Raw genomic sequence first — 22714 nt, forward strand, 5'->3', positions numbered from 1 at the left:
GAAGTGTAAACTAGGCTTGATGAGGGAACCCTTTTAGAAGACGAGGCTACTCTACAAGACTATCGATACGGACTATAAGGGGGTTTTACTCATGGATTGCATGTTTTTACTTTTGATTTCATTATTGATTGCATCTTGCTCCATGGAGAGCTAAATCATTAGTGCGTGCTTGGACTTGTAAACCCTAGGATGATTTTGTTTCATTAACCTTTTATTATGTTTTTTATATTGATGTTCTAATTGAGTTCCAATCTTGAATGCCTGTTGAGTTGATTTTCCCTTAGAGTGACACTAGGGTTAAGAATCCATCTTGGTAATCCTTGTCGATGAGTGACACACCATGAGAGTTACACAAAGCTATGTTGGAGAGGGTTGAGAGGGTGAGTCAAGAGGTAGTGGAACGTCCCTTTTCCCTTTCGGTGTGATTTATCCTAACTCCATGTTCCAAGAGTTCTTGGAAGTCACAATAGAGTGAAATGCTAAGAGAGGAACTCCGCTGGGGCTTAGCTGTGCAAGCAACAGAGTAAAGCGTTGAAGTAATCCTTAGTGCTGGGGCTTGATTGTGACTAGGAGTCGTTCGTCTGGACCAAAGTGTTAGATCTAGATTAGGGAATATGGTTTATCACTTGGAGTCTGTAGAGCTTTAAACAACTTTGCACAGTGTCCTGTGTTGAGACTGAGCGATTTTTTTGTCGGGGCATAGTATAGGGTTAGTCACGGTTGACCTTAGGTTTGGGACGGTATGTTTAAGGATTTCCACGACTCAGTAGACATCAGTTGGGAAACAGCACTTGAAGCAATAGTCCTAGCGTGAGCAATGTCTTGGTGCCAAGCTTTTTATCAATTGCCTCTCCTCTCATTTGATTGCGTCTCTTTTTCTTGTTTTCTTTATTTCTTTTCTTTTGTTCACAATGATATTGTTCGCACCACTATTGATTTATCTTCACCATAGTTAAATAGAAAATCTTGTGTTTCTGATCAATATTCTCTTTTGATATGACTACCCACTCACCAGGGTACTTTTATTACTTCGATAACACGTGTATTTGTGGTACACACGCAAAAGGGGCGTGTCAAAGTTTTTGGCACCATTGCCAGGGAATAGGAATTTTGGAAACACTTTGAACTTTGCTATTTTAGCTATTCGTCACTTATTCTACTTCACATTTTCTTATTCTTCTATAATTCTGGTTTATTTTCTTTTCTTTGGTTATAGCTCCAGGTTATGACCCGAAGAAACCCTTCGACATTGGTTGAAGGAAATCCGGACATTGAACGAAGAATTCATAGAAAGGGAAAAGAACCTGTGCAAGAATAGTCAAATCAAGCTGAGATAAAAGGTGAAGGGTCTGATAACATGGCAGAACAAAAATGAGCAGCAAAGGGTACTCTCAAATTATGCCAGACCCGTAGTCCAATATTGTGTGGCCACCGATTATTGCTCTGAATTTCAAGCTCAAGCCAGGCTTCATCCAAATGTTACAACAGTCGGCACAGTTTAACAGTTTGGCCGATGAGGATCTAAACAATCACATTGAGAACTTCTTAGAAGTGTATGACATGCTCAAGATTAATGGAGTAACGGATGATGCTATCAAATTGAGGGCCTTCCCATTTTCCTTAAAAGGGAGAGCGAAGAAATGGCTACATTTATTACTTAGAGCATAGATCACTACATGGAAAGAGATGGTAGAAGCTTTTCTTGCTCGATATTTCCCTCCTGGAAAATCCGCGAAGCATAGGAATGAAATATCATCTTTTGTAGAAATGGAATTGGAGTCTCTTTTTGAGACATGGGATAGGTTCAAGGATCTCATGCGGAAATGTTCTCAACATGGGTTTCTCGAGTGGATGATCATTCAGACTTTCTATAATGGTTTTAACCCAAGCACAAAGTAGTTGCTTGATACTGCAGCAAGAGGTACCTTAGGAAGCAAGACCCCCGACGAGGCCCGACATCTCATTGAAGAAATGGCTATGAATAGTTACCAGTGGAACACAAGGGACAGAAAGAAGGTAGCCGGACTTCAAGAAATTGATCTGGTTACCTTATTGGCAGCCCAGGTTGAGTCATTGAGTAAGAAGTTAGACACTCTAACTTCTCCTAGAGTGGCGGCTATGACGAGTTGCACTGGGTGTAGGGGAGGACATGCTTCATCTGATTGCTAGATTTCTATTGGTGGTACATCCTCGGTGGAACAAGTGGATTTTGTGGATAATGCAATAAGAGGACAAGGAAATCCGTATAGCAACACCTACAATACGGGTTTCCATCAACAACAACAAGCCTTGAACATGGAGAATCGAGTTTCAGGGTTGGAGAACTGGATGACCGACCTAGAGAAGGCCTTGACCAAGTTCATTCAATCGTCGGGTACAAGATTTCAATCGGCTGAGGCCACACTTCGCAACCACACTGCATCACTACACAACTTGGAGAATCAAGTGGGCCAAATTGTGAAGTCACTCTTGGAAAGACCTCAAGGGAGTTTGCTTAGCAACACGGAGACAAACCCACGAGAACATATGAAGGCGATCACTTTGAGAAGTACCCATGAAGTTGAGGGTAGGCTCCCAAGTGAGAAGACAATGTTGAAGCACCCGAGGTCGTGGAGATTGAGGAGAGAACCAAAGGGAAGGAGGTGGCAACCCCATCTTACAAGCCAAGAATCCCTTATCCTTCGAGATTAAAGAACGCCCAAAATGATGAGTAATACAATAAGTTCTTGGGTCTATTCAAGCAGTTGCACATTAATATCCCATTTGTGAAGCCATTGTCTCAAATACCTCGTTATGCAAAGTTTTTGAAGGACCTCTTGACTAACAAGAGGAAGCTAGAGGAGAGTGCATCTAAAATTCTAGATGCTTCATGTTCGGTGGTGTTGCAAAAGAATATACCGAACAAGAAGAAAGACCACGAAAGTTTTATCATTCCATGCAACATTGGTAATTTGGGTGAAGAAAAGGCATTGGCAGATTCAGGGGATAGCATCAACATCATGCCTTACGTATTCTTAAAGAAGCTAGGCTTGGGAGAGCCTAGGCCCACTAGGATGACACTTCAATTGGCGGAGTGAACAGTTAGATATCCGAGGGCATCATTGAAGATGTACTTGTGAAAGTTGACAAGTACATATTTCCTGTGGACTTTGTAGTGTTGGATGTTGATGAGGTTGTCGATGTTCAGCTGATACTTGGGAGGCCATTCTTACACACTTCCAAAGCTTTCATTGACATGGACGACAGGGAGCTGACCTTACAAGTTGGTGATGACAAGTTGACATACCGTCTTGCTGAAGCCATGTGACATTATCTTGATATTGAGGATACTTTATATTTTCTTGACACTACTGATGAGTTAATTGATGAATATGTGTAGGAAATGATGAATCCAGATCCGTATGAAGGTTTGCTAGACCAAAGAGTGGAGAATGAAGAAGTGTTGACACTTGGTCTAAAGGACAAGTTACAACCTACCCCGGGGATCGTGAAGAGGATGGTCCAAAAGATAAACCGAGCAATGAGACGCCACAAGAAGCACCCTAAGGCTAATGGGGATATGCAAGCACGGAGTAAGGGTGACAAACCCTTATGCGGTAACAAACTCGATAACTCCACCTCTACCTTGAAAAGATTATGTTCATCATGCTTTCAGGTTGTATGTAAGAGGGAAACCTTAATTAATGAGCCCCCATGAGGTATGGTCAGGTACGTCAAGTTTAGTGATGTTAAACTAGCGCTTCTTGGGAGGCAACCCAAGTTTTTACTTTTTTTAGGTTTTAGTTTAGTACTTGCATGAATAAGAGCTTTAGTGTGGTTTTTAATCTTTTACATGTTATAGCTGTGTTTTTTTTGTTGATCTTTGGTGTTTTTGTGTGCTTAATTGTGATTGGAAAATTTTCTTGGTTGTCTGAGCGTGTTTTGCATGTTTCTTTGGTCGGATTTTTCAATGTCTAGGCAGGCTCTGTATGTGTATAAGTGTGCAGAAATTTTCTATAGAGTCTGTGATTTTTTTTTTCTGAGTCATCCAGAGAAGACACACAGCCATGTGGAATTTCTACACGGGCGTGTGTTTCCGTTCAGAGCTCATCCCGAGAGGACACAAGGGTGTATGTTTGCCCAGTGAACGACCTTGTGACGATCACACGCCCATGGGTAATTTCCACACGGGCGTGTATTTCTCTGCAGAGTTCATAGCTCTATCCCGAGAAGACACAAGGGCATGTGTCTACCCCTGTGGATGACCCTGTGAATTACACACGGGTGTGGGTAATTTTCACACGCCAGTGTGAAACTCTGCAGCGACTTCTACTCCATCCTGAGAAGACACAGGGGCTTGTAAGTGCCCCTGTGAGTACCCCTGTGAAGATTCACACGCCCGTGTGGAATTTCCATAGGGGCGTGTGGAACACTTAGTCAAATTCTCAGTTGGACAGAGAAGCCACAGGGGCGTGTGGGTGTCCCTTTGGGTCAGACATACGGGCGTAGGGAATTTCCATACACCCATATGGATGCGTTCAAAGGCAAAATGTGTGATCCCGAGAACACACAGGGGCATGTGACTACCTTTGTGAAGCTCCCCGGTGGAGTCACATGGGTGTGGGTAATTTCCACATGCCCTTATGGATTCACAGAACGCCAAGAGGCGCGGTTTTTCTTTAAAACCTATTCTCATTTCTTCATCTTTTTGCTCCCAAACACTTAGAAAACGCATCCTTTCACTCTCCCGACTTCTCACCGTCGAATTAGAGGGATTTCATTCGACTTTTCTGGCCGTTTTCAAGGTTTTCATTCTCATTTCATCGGTAAACCCTCATTCCTTCTGTCTTCACCAAATCTTGATTTATTTTGGTTAAATCTGGTGATTGCATTTTCATTTACATGTTAAATGGTTGTTGCATGCTTTAGAATGATTTTGGAATGATTTTTATGATGTATGGATTTGTATATAGTGGCCGTGCGGTTTTCACGCCCCGTGAATGCACACCGGTGTGTGGAATTTCGACCCGACCATGTGGATTTCTGCAAAATTAGGTTTTTAGGTTAATTTGATCGATACTTGTTCAATTCTTCCAGATATAGCTTCCAGATCCAAGAAGCAGGCCGGCAAGCATCCACGTGAGCACTCTCTAGAGCCAGAATAGCTGGAGTTTGCTATTCCTGAGCATCAGGCTCACTTCAAGCACTTGTCCAAATTGAAGTTTAGATAATCTCGATTCCCAGATGTTAGCGCTTTGAGAGAGGTTCAGTTAGCTAATGATATGGCAGATGAGGTAGAGGAGCTTCTCTCCGTGGGTAGTTAGAGAAGATTGTTGACACTAGAGGTATTACCGTTGTTCGAGTTCAACCGGTCATATCCTAGCTTTGACAGTATTAACGCCATACAGTTTAGAGAATTTGAACACCATTATAGTATGAGCGTCACACAGTTTTTGATCCGGTTGGGATTATACGATGAGGACTTTACTGTCCTTGAGGAGTACGAGCAGCTTCCTACAGATTACCTTGGTAGTTTGACTCCTCAGCATTCGTATCGAGCATTATGTGGCCGTGGTCAGTATGTGCCGGGAGTTTCATAGGCTAAGTGCCTCTCCAGACTGAGCTACAGATATATTCATGTAATCCTAAGTAGATCGGTGAGTGGCTGCGGTGATAGTACCGGAGTATTGAGCAAACAGGAGTTACTTTAATTACACTCCATGGTACAGAGTGAGCTACTACATTTGGGGTACATCCTGGTCGAGTACTTGTGCCATCAGGGCAAGTACGCCAGAGTTAGAGTTCTTTTCTCGGGCCCTACATTACTAGACTCATCATGGGGATGGGTCTATTGGACACAATCAGAGGGGCCGAAAAGATTATTGTACCATCTCTCCTTGGCTTGGAGACCATACGACTGATAGGTTTGATCCGTAGATATAGAGACGGGGTGTATGTGCTAAACATACCCCCACCAGAGCCAATCGAGGCTGAGGAGAGGTAGCAGAGAGTTCTCAGCCTGTGCAGGAGCCACAGTAGGAGCCGATAGAGACCGAGATACCCCCTGCAACACAGGAGCCACCTCCAGTGCATATGTTTTCTCCATCTCGAGCTTATAATCATTTTGAGAGGCTCGAGAGTGAAGTGGGGGTGCTACGGACTGAGTTCGCTAAGGTTTGCGTGATACAAGCTGCGAACCATACAGAGGTTATGGCACGTCTAGACATCTTACAGCAGATCTTAGAGCAGACACGACCTCCCCATTTGTGATGAGACCCCGCACTGCTCTATCACTAGCACCACCATCAGTCCCAGCATCACTGGTTGATCCACCAGCATCATCTTCTTCATCGCCATTAGTAGAGCAGATAGCAGCAAACACCGACGCTTGAGGCATCTATTATTTTACTTATTTTTGTATATTATTTCTGTATTTTATTTTGGACTTGTATCACTCAAAAAGAATCCTCCTTCTGAGTTTATCTTTTATTTTCAGTTGTTTCAAGTTGTATTTCATTTCTATATCTTTATATACTCGAGTTTATTTTTTGTTTTTGTTGAGCTTTACTGAACTCCCTTGTGTATATGTGCAGATGGTCTTGTTAGTATGGAATTTGAGGACTAGTCGTGGACACGGTCAATGTGATCTTCACATGGCCGTGTGTGCCCCATAACCCATTGGAACTCAACTCTCAATGAATGTAGCTCCATCAAACGTACCATTAGGAGTTCAGGGAGTATTATTTCAATTACCCACCTACACATATGTTTTTGATTTCTTTATTATTTATTGAGCTTGCATGCGTACATTAAAGGCAATGTACATCTTAAGTGTGGGGGGAGTTCACATTACACATTTTCTTTACTTATGCTTTTATTGTACATGCTCATGTAGCCAATGGCGGTTCACCTTAGTTGCAACAGTCGTATTCTTAGGTTTAGGGGAAACTTTTTAACATTGAATGTTCTCATGATCTAGTTTTGCTTGAATTTTTAGGAATTTTTGTCCGATTGGCACTTTGTTGCACTACTCGTTCATTAAACCTTGTGGAAACTCAAGTTCGGCATTTAGGGGACTAGTTTTAGTTTGTTTCTTTCTTTAGTTTCTTTGGAAAAAAAAAGTTATGTTTGTTTGTTCATTGGGGGTGGAAAGAGCTACCACCTATGAAGTATGAAGCTACTCTTATAAGTCAGATACTAGTTATGCCCTAATGAGAGAAAGAGCTATCTCATGGGGTGAGTGAAAGCTACTACCCCGGTAGAAAATGTTACCACCTCGAAAGTGTGAAAGCCACCTTAGCGGCTGCTTAAGAAAGGGCTACCTTAGAGGATGTGTGAAGCTACTATGTTCTCTTTTCGTTGTGTACATAAATAAGTCCTTCTAACTTTGAGCTTTGAGGAGTATACGTTGAGTTCACTTGAGCTAGTTTACACACACTTACACAATATCGGGTTGTTGTCCTTTTGATTCAAGTTCTTAGCCAAAGCATTGATTTTTCGTATTTGGTGTTGAAATTTTTCCTTACTTGTAGAATGCTTCCCTTGCATGCTTTTGGTGAACCTCAGGCCAAGCACTGTTATTATTCCTTCTTATGTACTTTAATGTTTTATTTTGCTTGAGGACAAGGGACAAGCTTAAGTGTGGGGGAGTTTGATAAGTACTTGTGTAATAGTAATACGAAGTATTCTGTTCTTACATTGAGCATTACTTTTCTTAGATTTTATTTCTTATACATGCATATTTGTATTCTTTTGTACATGCAGGGTTGTGGAGAAGATTATGAAAGAAAGAAACCAAAAGTAGATCGTGGATGCACTTTCTTAATGAAATCTTGGAGTGAACAAACGCGAAGACACAAGTTGTGCTGAAAGACACGTGATTGTGTCCTAACCTCTATTTTTCTCAAGTAAATACATGGTCTAGAGGGGCACAAGGCATTCACATTCACGTGTTCCGACTTGTGCAAGGCTAGCAAGATCTCTGTCAATGTGATTTTTATTGAAGAGGCAATGCGATCTACCGAATGGATGTGTGCCCATTCATGTGGCCTCGATTAAGAGTGTGGATTCAAGAACATTTTGGTGAACTACTGTAGCAAATCATTGTAGCAAAGTAATGTAGCAGTTACTATTTACAATATGTAGAAAATTGAAGTTCCAGAAATTCACACGGGAATGTAGAAATTCCACACGTTCGTGTGGGTGCTCGATTCCAGCCTATTTAAAGCCGCGACTTCAGCCGTTTTGGGGGTCGTTTTTTCAGCCCTTTTCTTATCTTTTCCCCATCTTTGGAAGTGTTTGTGGCTAGAGTTTGGAGAGGCTTTGGCAAGATTTTTGGAGTGGTTCTTTGGCCTTCAACACCGTCTTCCTTCGGAAGATAGTTATTGGGGGAGCTTTTGTTGGCATCGATTCGGCGATGTGTGTCATAGGCTTGACGAGGGAACCCTTGGATAAGCGAGGCTACTCCACAAGACCATCGATACGGATTACAAGGTGGTTTTACTCATGGATTGCATGTTTTTACTTTTGATTTCATTATTGATTGTATCTTGCTCCATGGAGAGCTAAACCCCTAGTGAGTGCTTGGACTTGTAAACCCTAGGATGATTTTATTTCATTGACCTTTTATTATGTTTTCTTTAATTGATGTTCTAATTGAGTTCCAATCTTGAATGCTTGTTGAGTTGATTTTCCCTTAGAGTGACACTAGGGTTGAGAATCCATCTTGATAATCCTTGTGGATGAGTGACACACCATGAGAGTTAGACAAAGTTAGGTTGGAGAGGGTTGAGAGGGTGAGTCAAGAGATAGCGGAACGTCCCCTTTCTCTTCTGGTGTGATTTATCATACCTCTATGTTCCAAGTGTTCTTTGCAGTTACAATAGAGTGAAATGCTAAGAGAGGAACTCCGCTAGGGCTTAGTTGTGCAAGCAACAGAGTGAAGCATTGAAGTAATCCTTAGTGCTGGGCTTAATAGTGACTAAGAGTCTTTCGCCTGGACCAAAGGGTTAGATCTAGATTAGGGAATAGGGTTTATCACTTGGAGTCCCTAGAGCTTTAAACAACCTTGCACAGTGTGCGGTGTTGAGACTGAGCGATTTCTTTGCCAGAGCATAGTATAGGGTTAGTGACGGTTGACCTTAGGTTTGGGACCGTGTGTTTAAGGATTTCCACGACTCAGTAGACATCAGTTGGGAAACATAATGATTGGTCTTGCACTTGAAGCAATAGTCCTAGAGTGAGCAAAGTCCGGGTGCCACACTTTCTATCAATTGCCTCTCCTCTCATTTTATTGTGTCTCTTTTTCTTGTTTTTATTATTTGTTTTCTTTTTCTTCATATTGATATTGTTCACACCACTATTGATTCATCTTCACTATAGTTAAATAGCAAATCTTGTGTTTTGGATAACTATTCCATGTAGATACGACTACCAACACACTAGGGTACTTTTATTACTTCGACAACCCGTGCACTTGCGGCACACACGCAAAATGGGCGTGTCAACAAACTATTGAACTTATAGCTTGCAATATATAAGAGTTGCAGTTACCGAGGGGCATGGTTATAGAGCTTATATCCATGTATTTGCCCTTTCTGGTCGTGGATGATCCTTTCATTTTCTTCTCTTGGATCTTATACTCCACCGGACAACTACAACCTGAGAGTCTGGCTAGAGCCTTGCTCCTAACAGATTCTTCTAAGTTAAATCATTTTGTAGGTTCCTTATTAATGTAGTTTAGCATGGCACAATTACCTTTGCTATTTTAAGGATGTGTGGCCCTAAAAAAACAAAGCATGTTTTAATTAGGGTGCTTGGGATAATATAAATTCTCACATTGGAGAACCACGCGATTAGGAGATGTATAATAATTGTTTGATTATACAAGTTTTCATATTGAAAATTGGTGCACTTCACTTGTTTTTTTAACAAATTGAGTAACTTTTTCTACTTAATTTGTTTTCATTTCATTTTAAAGCTATTGATTATATACTTGGAGCAAAAGAAGCTAATTTGGAGTAATTTAGAGTCAAAATGGATCAATTATACATTGAAGCTTCTGTAATCTGCCTAAGTAAAATCTGATTTACACGCGCAAAGTACATACCTATGTACTTTAGTAGGACCATTAGAGCACATGCATGTATTAATGTAGAGTGCAACAGCAATTTCCTGGGAGTTACACTTACAACCTCAATTGAGTTTAAATGGCGGTGTTTAGCCCATATTGTCCCATGTATAAAAAGTGCATGTGATTTTCTCAAAGACGTTTTTAGGAGATATTTAAGGATTATTGATCAGTCATTGCGTAGCCTTCTTGGGGAGTGATAATTAGGGTTTGAAGAAGCCACCATGAAGAAATTGGAGGTGGCATTATCAACATCTCTCACGTATGATAAGAAAGGACTCAATCAACAAGATTGGAATTTAAAGAGGTTTAATGATGCTTTCTTTGGTTATATCTTCCTTGGATTATATCATGGACCTCTTTACTATGAAGAACTAAATATCCTAAGATATTGAATATTAGTGAAACCTAGAATGGATTTGTATTCCGATCTCTTTTATATTAGTTTATATAGATTTGTTTTGTGATTCCACTATGTGTACTTCTTGCCATAGATTATATATAGTAAGAGTTTTAAACCATAATTAAGTTGTGTGATGAGAATGACCATTCACATATAGATCATGCATAGTTAAAGAGGGTTGTAGATATTTGGTGTCACAACTCCCATAGATTAGGATTAGAGCACCGGAGAATCTCAATAGTGAGATTTATAGAGCATTATGCAATTATAGAAAGATTGATTAGGAAGGGATTTCAATTGATCTTAGTATGGGATTAGGTGCTAATAGGTTTAAAAAAAATATTGACATAATGTAGGAGTCTTGACACTCCAAAACTATCTACAATTAAAAACGATATTGAATCCCGTAAAATTAAAACCGTAGGGGGATCAATCCAATTTCCATGTTCCTCCTATTCTGATTGATTGCCATACCCTTATGTCTCGATTGTTGCGTCTTTGTTTTTAGCTTTAGTAAATTTAGTCTTAGAAACCCTAATTGATTGCAAGGTTAGATAATAGACTAGTGCTAGTAGTTCAACTCCTTATAAGGTGAACAACCTTGCTTCTAAATCACACTTTATGATGTTATACAATTAATGCACTTGTTAGCCATAAGGACAATCAATGTAATAAGCTTTTTCAATCATATATTGAATCGATTGATCATCTATTTCTTTTTTGCCATTTTGCTATGCAAATATGTAGCCACTTTGACAACATATTTGGACTCGCACATTATCCTAACTTCCTTAGAGATATGTGTGCATCCTGGAGGTCTCATATCTGGACAATGTTTAAGGAACATGGGATATCCCATCTAAGACCATCATTTAGTAGGTCTGGTTGGAAAGCAATGAGTGGATTTTGAATTCCAAAGTGCCCTCCTAATATTAATTGCTTAATCTAATCATATATTTCTTCTCTTGGTGTTTGCCTCAATATGAAAGATTTGGTGAACACCGTTAAGAGAAGCTTTGAGCTTTTGGGCCATGGTACATTGGGAGTGATCTAGGAGAGAAAACTTCCAACCTAAGCGTCACCGAACTTTGAGGACCATGTAAAGATGTGCACGGGCTAGTTAACCGGGCCACTGAAAGCTGGACCCGGCCCGTGCTGCAGCGGAGACTCACCGGGCTGGGTTGACACGGCAGAACCGTCGGGCCCGGTTCACTCATAGAATGAACAGGACTCGGTCCGTCTTATCACAAAACCCACCTGGCCCAGGTCAGACCCGTTTGACCCAGCAGGTTTTTACAATTATTATTATTATTATTATTATTATTATTATTATTATTATTATGTTAAATAATACTTTTTTATTAAATTAAAATATTAATTTTACAAGTTAAAGTTATTAAACTTTCAAAAAGTCGGTGTTATGGATGGGATTGGAACCGAGAAACACCCATGAGGGATTATCACATTAACCAATTGGCCAACAAATCTTTCTTGTCTTAGTATAAAACATAAATGAATATAAAGAAGTTGCAAAATATTTTTTTTAAAAAAAAAAGTTTGATTGCAAACAACAAAAATTTAAAATAATCTATAATAATTTAAAAATTTTTGAAACATATCAAAATAAATTTAATTTGTTTATCTATCAAATTAAATTATTAGCAAACCTTTTTAAGTGTAAGAAAAATTAAATATCAAGTAGTATTCTTATTTTAAATTGAAGTTATCATCAACTTATTTAATTATCACAATTAGGGTTGGCTCTCATATTTCACTTTGGTCTCGAACTATAGGGTTACTGTTATTGTGCTCATCATGTTGTCATTGAAAAAAAGTTACTAATCAAAATAATATGGTGTTAACCATTATTCAAAGATATTCCTTTTTTACTAATATATTTTTTTTATAAATTGATATACATAATTTAAAACAATTTTTTATAATTTTATTTTTTATTTTATAAATTGAAACAAAATAATCTAATATATATGTGACAAACAAGAGTGCCCCTATTTAAGAGAATTTAAGGGTATATGTGTAGGGACTTATTAGTGCTTATGAGCCAAAAGGCAATTACCAAAATAATTATTTTCTTAAAAAAAATATTTATGAAAATTTATTGTTTGGTACTTTGATATTTTACAAATTGATATATATAATTTTTTAATTTATTATATGGTCTCTTAATTTTTTATAAATTAAATATATATTTATAGTAAAAAAATAATAATTTTTTTAAAAAAATATTTGTGAATGTGTAACCCCATGGGTTTTAGTTGTCTCCCCAATAAAAATATTTTTGATCCATATCCTACATCTATCTATATATATTCTTTTCCAATAATATATTATTAATAAATTGTAGCTCAAGTAATTAGTTTTTTGCTCTCCAACTCTAAGCTCATGGGATTTGAATCCCATAAGCAACATGTATTTAGTAATAAAAAAATAACAATAACATTAAAAACCCAACTAGATGGTTTGACTGGGTCAACTAGCCGGTTGATGAACTAGGTTGACCCTGCGAGTTGACTCACTGGGTCACAGGTTCAGAAATCCCTGACCCGTTACCAAGCCAGCTACATTGCAGGCCCGTTACATGTTGCCGACTCATCGGGTTAGGTTACCTGGCTGATTTTCCTAGGCCGGTTACAGGATGGGTTGGGCAAAATCTCGGCCCGTGGCCCCTCTAGTGCACCCTATCCTCCCCAAGGTGTTCATGTTCTCATGATGTTATCGCTTAATTTTATTATCAGTGTATCTTTTGCGGTCTTCCTTTTTTGTGATGGCTTGTGCCTTTAATCCTAATGAATTTTGTAATCAAACCCTTTTTTCTGTTCTTTTGTATTCTTTATAATTTTTTTTTTTTTAATCAATTGCACTTTATTTTTTTATTATTAATAAAAGAAAACAAATACAAGCTACGATCCTAACCCTATTCTATGAAACATTTGCGATCAAAGGATGCATTACAGTAATTGAGAATTAAAATTCAAACAGAGAAGAATTGAAGGTCCAGTATAATACACTACAAGAAAAATTCCAAATCGGCACGGTAGTATCGGCACGGAAATAAGTTCAAAAACCATACCAAATTGATTTTGGCACCGTATTTGGCACCGAAAATTAACTATGCCTATAGAATAGTCACAAATAAATTTTGGCACCGTTTTTTTATACCATGCCAAATTTTGTCACTGTTTTTGGCACCTTTTTTTTTTCTATTGTACCAAATATTACCATTGATATTTGGTACGGACTTTGGTTCAATATTTCACACAGTTTTGGCACGGTTTTATTGGTTCAGTATTTGGTACGGTTTTTTGACATGATTTTATATATTATATTTTTTTCACGATATTTGGCACAGTTTTTGGGCAAAAAAAATTTTGTTACGCCTTTTGGCACGCTTTTGTTTATTCTGTAAAAAAATAATTTATATGAAATTAATTTTATTTATATTTTCTTGAATTACACCAATCAAATTTTTTTTTTTGAATTGCCGAACAAAAATTATTTAATTGAATTAATAATACATACACATTTTTTTAATCAACTTCTTCAACATCTTCTGACTAACAATAAAAACCTATGGCTGATGGATTGTCTGGAAATACTAGGCAATGTAGAGAATACAAATATAATATTGTTCACAATGAGCTTAATGGCTAGAAACATTAATGTAGTAATTGTCTCTCTTGGATGCGTGCTTGTTTTCTTGCAAAAGTTGTTGAATGATCAACAACACTCTGAGCATGATATCTGAAGAAAGCAGCCTCTAATTAAATAAAATTGAAGCATGGAGAACAAGTTTACACACTAGGATACAACATAACTATCTTAAGTTACTTTGCAGCAAAACAGTAGATTTGATTCAAGTGGAAGAAGCAATGCAAGAAATGTTAAAATATGACTGCCCAATCCTGTATGCATGGCTTTTACTTTTAAGTGAGACAATATCCTTGCCACAGGGCAAGTCAGAGCTACAAGAACTGCAGCCAAAAGTAGTCACACATGACTGACAGAAATTAATTAAAGCATATTCTCAAGTAAAACGCTAATAAAAAGTAATCATGCGTTTCTTTATACAAACATATCCATCATGTGATTTATGAACTTTTGAATGGCTAAACAATACAATTAAATTGTTTGAAGCTAAACATACTGAAAAACTCTAGGTATAGAAAATGAAGAATTTCCCAAGAAAACACATGGCTTGCATACATTCTCAAAAATATATAGAATTCTTCAAAAATTTTATCAAAAGGAAACGCCATGTGTTTCCCAAGAAAACACATGGCCTGTAAGCACATCGAATCATTGATACATAATGTTGAAAGGATTTCTAATAGCTAATAGTAATAAGAATGTGATAATGTGCTTACTTTAGATATATATGGGATGAGCTTGAACCTTGAATTCCTATATGCATCGTTGCCTTTGACAAAATTTTAAGTAAAGGAATGGTTTCCAATGGAGTATCCATCATATAATAAAAGGCAAGATTGTATCTTCTCAAACCGGGGACCTAATATTCAATCAAGAAGTTCAATGACTTGATTTGTTTCTATTGTTTAAAATGAATTGATATTAAGAAGATGAGAGGAAATAACCTGTATGTTAACTACGAAAAAAAAATCGCCACCACCTCGTGCAGCAAACTCCTGCAACACACAAATTCAGTAAATTTCTTTTGGCAATAATGTAGTTGAAGAAGTTTATTTTCATGAAAGGAAATATACATGTACCTAAACTATGCTCCCCAGTCGACCACGAAGATCATCTTCCCGCTTATCAGACGATAACCAATCAACACCTATAAGATTCATCAATGTACTCGTCACTTTCACCTGTTGCACAAGTTAAATTAGTGAAGACAATATGAATAGAATTACTGAACTGATATGTATATGTATTGACAAAACCTTCTGATTGTTTTGCAAATAAGTTAGACCACTGATCAAAAATGATGAAGGATCAGCAGTGGCCCAAGTGCAAGGTGAAGTATAGCTTGAATCATTTGGAAAAGTAGTTCCATATCTGCATGTCACCATGTTGCCTGTTCTTTTGTTTAGTGAATACATGTTGTTACTCCTTTCAACTGCGGATGCATAGTTAAAATTAAATCAATGAAACTTAACAGTCATATTATTGGAGGTATATATCAAAAATCTTGAGACAATTCTGATGTCTATGCACAAACACGGTAGTTGTTAGTAAAGAATGACACTTATCGTACATGAAAGACAGGAATCAAAATGCAAAATTTGGACTTGAGAATTTAGTGTCAATCATGAATACAAACTATAATCTAGAATGCAAACTTAAGCATGAGGTGAAATAACTTGAGAGAGCATTTTGGCATCAGATGGCCAAATAGAATCTAGATCATACTCTGATTCATCAGGAACATCAAGAATTCCTCAACAACATCATTTTGACTTGTCATAACAACATCAAAGAATTCCTCAAATAAATTCACTTTTCAAGTACATTCATGATGTAATTTACACAAAAAATAATGTATCACACCTGCAACTCTCCCTAGCATCTGCATTGTCATAAACTTTGCCGAGGAGGAAAACATAATAGGTCTCCAAACCCTCCAATCAACTGCCATCATATGCTTGACGACTGATTGTTTTCCTTGATTCATTGGAGTTATAACAAAACCTCCACCTATATCCGAAGAAGACATAACAATATTACATCATATGATTTTATCCTCTTTAAGCATATGAGACGATTTCATTCTTGGAGATTAAGCATACATTACTTTTAAGGTAGGCACAAAGCAACCTTCTTCAGGATGACATTTTGGGTGGAAAACAGACTGATAAAGAATTACTGAAAACACAAACCAAAAGAGTTATTGTATCCGTCACAAACCGAAATAAATATTGACCAGTTTTCATGTAAGAAATCACCATATGTTTCACCATCTTCTCTCCTCCAATAACGTTGCAAGAGCAAATCTCTGTGCTTCATTCCTCTGAAAATACATATTTTTAAGAATCAACATTGATGTATTACAGTCTGATGTTATTTGAAATACAGGAAATCAAAATATCTGACCAAGGAATCAAATCATCACTGAATTTCTTGTGAATAACATCTGTATGACTGTCAAGGAGTTCAACCACTCCACCATGAGAGAAAAAGAAATCCCATCTGCATGGAGTTTCAAGAAGCTCAATCAAACATAATCACTAGCATTGATGTATTCGAATGCGCTTGATAATTAGAAATTATTAGTATTTATATCTGGTTGAATTGCTAAGAAAAGTTTGAATATAAATTTACTCTGATCTGGATGGACCAAGAGACATCACTATTTGAAATATTGCCTCTGAAGTTGCATCAACCACTCCTACTGCCATTAAAGCTTGATTATCATCCCACTGTAGGCATCCAAGCACAATTGATCACAAGGATATCTTACAAAAGATAAATTTCTTCTCGATCAAATTAAGTATATAACTTTCCATGGGAATTACCATCCCTAGCCTCCTTAAAAAATCTTAAGCCTGCATAAAAAACTACTTGTTGATTATATATCAAGCTTCTGATAGTATACAAAAATACAAACAAAATCACAATCTTTACTATTTTTACAGCCAAATATTGTCCATGGAGAAGGTGCAATAACATCTGAGGACATAGAGTATGAGCGTTGAGACAGAAGACCAGTTAAGCCTAACAAGATATTCATGTAAACACTTGCAAAGAAGTTAGAAGATGTAAAACTAGATTTTAGATGAAAAGGAATTTCATGGAGTCAAAAACATGAAACCTTTGAAGAAATAATGTATGTGCTCACCAATGAAGTTGGCACGAGCTCTTTCCTTGGTGTTCAATCTTCAAGAAGAATTTATACAGATAAAGATTTGAGAAAATGAAAATAATCACTTCAACAGAACATCAAACATTATAAATTTACAGAGAATTATGGTACATAAATTTTGAATGAAGTGAACAACAAGACATTCATCTAATGCATAAGGCTTAAACTTTCGAAATTTTTAAACAAGAGATTCCTTTAGATGAGAGGGCAAAGTGTAACCTATGAGGTTGCTTTCTCCTCCTAGAGCAAGGTACAAAATTCTCTCCCTTATTCGGCAACTCCTACAACTGTGAGTACAAATTTGATGAAATAATTGATTAACAAAAATCAAAGCAAGAAAAGAAAAAAAAATCTGCAGTGCAATATTTGTTATCGAACGAATCCATCAACCAGCTTCCTCTAAGCTTCTAGGCCCCAACTGAAAAGTTGAACATGTAATCTTTATCACAAACATGTAATTAATTAAAATAGTAAGTAAAGATCAAACCAACATGATGACCAGTGCACCTTAAGTGAATCAATGTGATTAGCAGCATTATAAAGGGTAAAAAAATATAAATCCTGCAACATTGCCACAAAATGATTAACATGACACAAAACATCAAAACCAAATGCAAAAACTCATACATTCTTGTGGATGTTCTCTCTGCCATTGTCCATAACATGCGTGCAAGAATTAATTGGGGTATTTTTCACAGGACTCTAAGAAACCAAAAATCATTCTTTTTACATTCAAACACAATAAAAATCAGATTTTGATTATGATAACAAAAACTACAAGCATTGCAAAACATGTCTAACAAGATGCATTGCAAAACAGGTAAACACATATTTATCACAACCATTGCAGAAACTGCAAGCAAAAAGTGTCTAAATACTCAAATATAATCTAACTATTAATAAGTTATAACCTTCCTAACAAGATGCACTGAAAAATAGGTCAACACATACTTATAACAACCATTGCAGAAGCTACAAGCAAAAAGAGTGCAACAAACCCATAATCAAATCTGAAGACCAATTGAATTGGTCACTTTGATGTGGGACTATCAGTCACCTTAATGTGTTCTAATCTATTTTAATTGTGATCTTACAAGCAAATAATGATAGAAAAGAGCAGGTCAGCTTCATTCTAGGCTGCCAATTCAACAATCCTAAGGTAATGAATTTCACTCATTGCACAAAGACACAAAACAATTATAAGGTAATAAATTCCACTTACTGCACAAAGACACGCACAAAATTAAGGCACACCACTAAAAATCTTAAAAATTAGGCATCCTAGAATATCACTACAAACAAGCATAAACTCTTAAAATGAAGTATGGATGAGACATTCCACCAATTTGCAATTTATTTAATGACTTGACAATTGACATCACAATTTCAAGCAACATCTCTACCTAATGCCACAAATAAGATACGTGAAACAAACATCCAATATGGACAGAAAGTTGTATAGGAGAATCAATGCATCTGCAAGGGAAAGAAGTAAATTTGGTCAAAAATAATTACCGGAGGATAAGTAATGAGAAAGATCTATAGATGAAAGGACCATCAGATTCTAAATTTGATGTCTGAAATAATATTGCAGAGCAAATCAGCTTACCGCGAAGGAAATTCACTAGTGCCTATCCCAGCTCGATGTAGCTCATCAACATAATGCAATGTTTCTCTGCACTCTTCTCTATCATCAAATAATTCAATGAGTTATATACATCAAGAAAGTTTGTAAATAGAAGGATAATTAAAAAAAAAAAGAAAAGAAAAGGTAGAACCTTTGATTTAAGACATAAATCAATCATAAAGAATGAAAAGCATGACCAGTGAAACAAAAGTTACAATTAAAATTGAAAGCAATAAAGAAACATAGAGTTAAACCCGATCTATTAAAATTGATCCCAAACGCCATAGACAGTGACAAAATATATAAAAATTTCCTTCCCAATTTGTAGTTGAACAATGAGACAAAATCAAGACCAACACGGAATAATCAAAGCACTCAAATTATTACACGATTGATCATGAACACCCATCAAAATAAAATAAATATTTATCCAAAATCAAATAAAAAACATCAATCTAGATCGCAAAAAACCATAAAGATGTAAAAATTCCACAGATCAAGTGACATAAAAAGCATCAGATAGTCAGATCTAGAGAAAGAACTTTCACCGGCGCCACTCCCGTATAATAAAACCATCCTCAGCATAATAAAAATGAAGCAGCCAATGCAAATCAAGCTAATGGAAAAAGAAATTATCATTAATTTAATCCTTGTGCTATCTTGCTTATTGAGGATATTAAATAATAAAAATGATAATCAAACCTGCAGCCAGCATAGCTTAAAACAGAAAAACAATACCAAGCATTTTGGATGATAATAAAAGTTCGTGCATTTTGGATGTATATTCTACTTAGAAACGATGAAAAGAGCTCTGTAATTAAAGTTTCACTGTAATAACAAAACATAAAGCTGAAATAAAGATCAAATCCAAACAAAAAACAAGTCCATTATCCAAGCTCTCACTCCCAAGTTCCAATCATGCGAAGTAGTAACAATTTTATTGGATCTCAAGCTCTAATCTATGACATATAAGATCTGATCATGCCGATTCAAACAAACACAAACAATTAAAAAATCAAAAACTCATAAAAATCACTAAGGAGATCAAATACCATGAAACAACATCATTTGTTAGGGATTACCTTGTAGAGAATATGCAATTTCTCCCACTTCTCTTGAACCAATTTATATTGTAGAATTCTGTGAATAAATTATCAGATAATGATATGAGCAATCAGACAAACCAATAGAAACAAAACTTGGAGGGGGGATACCTCAGTGACTAATGAGAAGGATTTGGAGCCTGAGAGGCCGGTCAACCAGAAAAGGCCACTCGGAGATGCAAGCAAAGATTAAATCCTTCGGTGCTGCCTAGAAATCAAGTACTCTCCACACCCAACCCTAATCGATCATGAAAACGAAAACCAAATGAAGCTCAGGTGCCTTCTCTCTCACTCGATCGCCAAATGGAGAGGGATTCGAGGCTTCGAAGAAAAGAGAAGCGAATAATGAGATCAAAAAAAGGAAGGAGACTATGCTAACGGTGAGGAAGCTTCAACGAGGGCTGGGGATTAGGGTTGGTGAGCAAGAGAGTTAGGGTCGAGATTGGGAGCTCGAGGAGCAGCGTCCATGGTGAAGGGTGAAGGTGAAAAAGACGAGAGATTAGGGTTAGGGTTTTACAGGGGAGAGAAGAAGAAGAAGTAAAAGAAGAGGAAGAAGTGTAAAGATAAAAAGAGAGATTAGGATTAGGATTAGAATTAGGGCTGGGGATTAGGGCACTTGGTTTTATTAACTCTATAATAATTTGGAGATTAAAGAGATAACAAGGGTTTAGTGGAAGGATTAAAGAGGGTTTAGAGCTTGCTTGGTGTGAACTGTGTAAATTATTATACTATTATTTTTGACACTGTATTTGGCACAGTAATAATATATTAAAAAAATTTTATTTTTGGCGCCGTATTTGGGACTGTTTAATATATTAATATATTTATAATTTTAGCACTGTATTTGATACGACATTAATTAATTTACTATATTTGTATCTTTGGCACTGTATTTGTCAAGGTATTAATAATTTACTATATTTATATTTTGGCACGGTATTTGGTACGGTGTTAATATATTATTATATTTATATTTTTGGCACCGTATTTGGCACAATATTAATATATTATTATATTTATATTTTTAGTACTGTATTTGGCACTGTATTAATATATTATTATATTTATATTTTTTGCATTGTATTTGACACAGTACTAGTATATTATTATATTTTTATATTGTTGGCACGGTATTTGACACGGAAGTAATATAATATTATATTTATATTTTTTGTATGGTATTTGATACGGTATTAATATAGTATTATATTTGTATTTTGTCACGACATTTGGCATAGTATTAATATATTATTATATTTGGATTTTTGGCATGGTATTTGGCATGGTAATAATATAATTATGTTTTTTTAAAAAAATATATTTGGCACTGTCATGTCAAATTATTAAATTTATATATTTGGCACGGTATTTGGCACGATATTAAAAAATATTTTAAAAAAATCATATATTTGACACGGTTTGTTAGTACCGTATCAAATGTTGTAATAAATTTGTCACGATTTTGTTTTCGTGCCAATTTTACCGTGCCAATTTGAGATTTTTCTTGTAGTGATAGTGATTAATAAGGATGATTATTGAATAGGATAGAAATAAATATAAAATATATTTATATATTTTAAAATGTTTTTAAAGAAATCATAGGTGCATATCCAGTACTTGAAAAAAAATCAACTTGTATTCTCCACTAAAATTATTAGATAAATATAAAATATAGCTTTTATAAAAGTTATATTCTCAACCGAATATTACTCTCGACTGCGCCTCTAAATTTAGATTTTTATTTTTATTTATTTTCAAAACTTAAAATATAAAATTAAAAAAAAATAATTCCAAAGGGGTATTTTAATTTTATAAATAAATGAATGCACCTACCTGAGATCTTCCCATTTTACAAAGTGGAAACGAAAAGTAGTTAGAAAGAACCGCAAGCAAACCATACACCAAAGTTAGAGCTCAAACACCATCTTTCACTACCAAATTAAAATAAAATTATATAAATAAATGTAAAATCAAAATAATATTTAAAATTATATTAAAAAGTATGGTTTCAGAATTTTTTGTATTTATCTCTTATATTTTTTACTTACATAATCTTTAGTTACTTTAATATATTGTAACATTGAAAGGAAAAAACTGCCTTCAAATTATAATTTTTAAATTTGTAATTATATATATTTATGAGGTAAACCACACAATAAAAAAAATGTTTATCAATGTTTTAATTAAAAATGGTACAATATTAGACGGTTCAACTAATTAGATTATAGGTACAAGAAAATACAATTGAATTTATAAAATATTATTTTTAATTATTTTTTAAAAAATTTTGGTATAAATAATTCGGCATGAGAACCATCTTCATATTAAAAAAATAGTAACTCTTTTTGTTACATCAGACATCAATTATATTAATTATTTTTTGACCGATTGGTTGATAGGATACCACTTATCCAACATTGTGTCGCATCATATTGAAAAAGTTTTTTTTTATTTTAATTTAATTTTTATAGATTTAGGATAATTTTTACAATTTTAAATAATTGAATATTTATTACACGAGTATAATTATTCATTATGAACGGAAAACCCAGTTTAATTAAACAATAAAACACTAGTGCTTATTGGCGAACCCAATAAATAAACACCAAGAAGAGACCACTTCGTCAAC

General features: G+C 35.8%; 1 non-coding gene and 1 pseudogene across 1 annotated transcript; both read right to left on the minus strand.

Moving 5' to 3' along the window:
* Positions 1-1734: 1734 nt before the first annotated feature.
* Positions 1735-1841, minus strand: LOC120283079. Its single transcript, XR_005543081.1, has one exon. It is a non-coding gene; the product is annotated as a small nucleolar RNA R71 (small nucleolar RNA).
* Positions 1842-14863: 13022 nt separating this feature from the next.
* LOC120282829 lies at positions 14864-17193 on the minus strand (annotated as a pseudogene).
* Positions 17194-22714: the final 5521 nt, after the last annotated feature.

The sequence above is a fragment of the Dioscorea cayenensis genome, chromosome 18, assembly GCF_009730915.1.
Source record: "Dioscorea cayenensis subsp. rotundata cultivar TDr96_F1 chromosome 18, TDr96_F1_v2_PseudoChromosome.rev07_lg8_w22 25.fasta, whole genome shotgun sequence".
Lineage (NCBI taxonomy): Eukaryota > Viridiplantae > Streptophyta > Magnoliopsida > Dioscoreales > Dioscoreaceae > Dioscorea > Dioscorea cayenensis.